Consider the following 3,154-nt stretch of genomic DNA (forward strand, 5'->3'; position numbering starts at 1 on the left):
ACAGACCTGGAATGTGTCGCTACCAAAACGAGGTACACTTGCAGAACCTGGATGAACAGACACATCCTCAGTTCGTGGTTGCTCTTACATGGGATGGAAGACAACACACACACACACACACACACACACACACACACACACACTCACCTATACACCAATATGTTATTCTATTACTGTCTTGGCTCAGAGGCTTGCTTCCGTTCACCGAAGCTAGAGCTTATATGTGTAGCGTAGAATGGCTTAATGTAGCGTTTGCCTTTATGTTCACGTAGCAGGGAAGGTGCGATCGGCGGAACACCCAAAAAAAGAAAAGTTATCTCATATGGAGAGAGAGAGAGAGAGAGAGAGAGAGAGAGAGAGAGAGAGAGAGAGAGAGAGAGAGAGTTCATCTACACACTTTCACAAATCGCTGGGGCGCGAACAACTTCGTTGAACTCTTCAGGGCAGACTTACTCGTAATATATCAAAAAAAAAAAAAGCCATGAAAAAAAAGACCTGCTCACCAGGGTTAACGTACCCGTGGCATAAATTATTCCTGGCATAAATTTTCATCTCGTCGGCAGGAAACATAGAGGCACAAAGCACTCCCAGGGGCGGCATGAGAGAGAGGGAGGGAGGCGGTGGCGGGCGGCGAGCGGGTCAGGAGTGAGGGCAAATCTTTGATCCTACCACAGCACAGATTTCTTCCTCGTCTCCACAGCTGCGATACTTTACGGTGCAGTTTTGTTGCACAACCTCCACACAGGACCGGAGGAGGAGGAGGAGGAGAACACACACACACACACACACACACACACACACACACACACACACACACACACACACACACACAGACGTTACGTCAAAATTCTTTCTAACAGTTTATCTTTAGAAAAGTTTGGCACTCAGGAAGCACATTTGAATTTTCTCATATTCATTTTTGAGAAAGCTACAGTCACGAACAAGTCTTAATTAAGTCCGGCAGACCTGAAGTGAGACGTGTGAATAGGATTAAAGAGAAGGATGGAGAGAAGAACTGATCCCCGTCGACGTCTTTGAACTGACCTAGAAACTTGATGGTTGTGGTCATCTCATCCTTTACTCTTCTCTCTTCCATGGTGAGAATATTAATGGTCTTCATCCCCTCTCTGGTCACAGCCGGACCTTCTCATTTAAATCTTCGTTGTTTTTTTTTCAGTCTTGAGATTTATTTAGGTTTCCTTTAAGTTCAAGTGGGAGTCCATTCCACCTGCCAAATGACTCACGTAGATGGTACCAGGACCAAGCCCTGAGGCACGCCCCTTGCCCACTTCGAAAAAACGTATTTCCTGCGTGTCGTAGGAGGCGACTAAAAGGGAAGGGAGCGGGGGGGGCTGGAAATCCTCCCCTCTCGTTTTTAGTTTTCCAAAAGAAGGAACAGAGGAGGGGTCCAAGTGAAGATATTCCTTCAAAGGCTCAGTCCTCTGTTCTTAACACTACCTCACTGACGCGGGAAATGGCGAATAGTATAAGTCACATTTAATAAGCTTGATAACCACCGAACAGGAGCACAGGCCACCGTAATTCTCAGCATTCTTTCCCCATCTCTGTGTGTCCCAGACTCGCTGGGAAAAGTCTTATGACATGCTAGACATACTTTAAGACTTAGGGAAATGGAGGTTTGAGCGTCTGAGGTACTGGGGAAGACTGAACAGCCAATTGAGACCTGGGAATGAGGCAAGATGCTTTATATCACTTTGAAATTCTGCTGAAAAGAAGAAAATTTATACTTCTTCAAATGTGAGGTATTTTGATGACAGCCATAGGGAAGAAGGTCAAGACATTTGATGAGATATATTAACAGTAATCATTGTGTTGGATCCTCACTCCCAACACTCAGTCTTGTCGGAGAGAAAACTTATTAAGAATGATCAAATGTAGTGCATTATTCATCTCATTTGGAAATGATACATGACTTAAGTATTGATGATGATGGTGATGACGAGAGAGAGAGAGAGAGAGAGAGAGAGAGAGAGAGAGAGAGAGAGAGAGAGAGAGAGAGAGAGAGAGAGAGAGAGAGAGAGAGGGTGAATGAGAGAGAACGTTCCTTAAAATTCCTAGTTTTCTTTTAAACTAAATTCCAGAAGCAGTTACACATTTCACTGCCCTTTCCCGAAAAAATTGCTGATAGAGAGAACTTGTCTTCACTCATCAATTCATCTCTCTTGCGGTACGATCACACTTCCTTGGACATCACTAATACACTTTGTCGTAGACGAATGTCACGAAGGAAGCTTGAGATAAATTAGTCCAGTTGTGTTTCAGAACACAGGCAAAGCGTGGCCTGCACTTGTAAACCACGAAACTCGAGCAATGGGAAAGCGACGCAACATGATATTCTTCTCGTTGTGTGTCTGCATGGTTTGGGGGATTGCCCGGCGGCCAGCTGGGGGATGAGGAGGGATGAGCGATGGGAGGCTGGAGCATCATCCATCTTTGCTTCATATTGTAAGTCGGCGATGCAGAAGCTTGAGCGCATCCCTGAGGCCTTGCTAGCACCGGAGCCACGGGGCTTAAAGGGTTGTGCGCTCCGGGCGAGCCAGAGGTTTAAAGGTACGTGTGCTGTAGGCTGCACGTTTTTCTCTTTTTTTAAAGGGCTGTGTGTGTCCTAGGGGGCCTGGTTTTTTTTTTTAAACGGCTGTATGCTTGGGATGGTGTTTGAAAAGGTATGTGCTGAAGCCAGGGTTTAAAAGGCTTTGTGACGGGAACCCGGGTTTAAAGAGCTATTGGCTTTCTAGAACCAGTTCTTAAAGTGATAGGTGTACTACAGCTTGGGTTTAAAGGGTCGTGTGATAGCTGGCTAGAGTTTAAAGGGCAGTAGCTCAGGGATGGCAAGTGACACTGGTCATCGTGAGGTTAGTATAGCACTTTGTATGACACCCTCTGAGGCCATCGATCGTGTGAGTGTGTGATGTTCAAGGGGTCCAGTTGATCGGGTCAAGCAGCGAGATCGTAGGCATGAAACAATTTCAGTTATTTCTGTTAATAGGACAAAAGTCGGATTCCCTTTCTTTTAGGATTACTTTATCTATCTTTGCTTCTACTGTGACGCCATTGCCTAAGTACCATCAATGCTTGACAGGATCATCATATTTTGACTACACTTGGAACGCGTAATGAGCGAAGAACTCGAATG

The sequence above is a fragment of the Panulirus ornatus genome, chromosome 63, assembly GCF_036320965.1.
Source record: "Panulirus ornatus isolate Po-2019 chromosome 63, ASM3632096v1, whole genome shotgun sequence".
Lineage (NCBI taxonomy): Eukaryota > Metazoa > Arthropoda > Malacostraca > Decapoda > Palinuridae > Panulirus > Panulirus ornatus.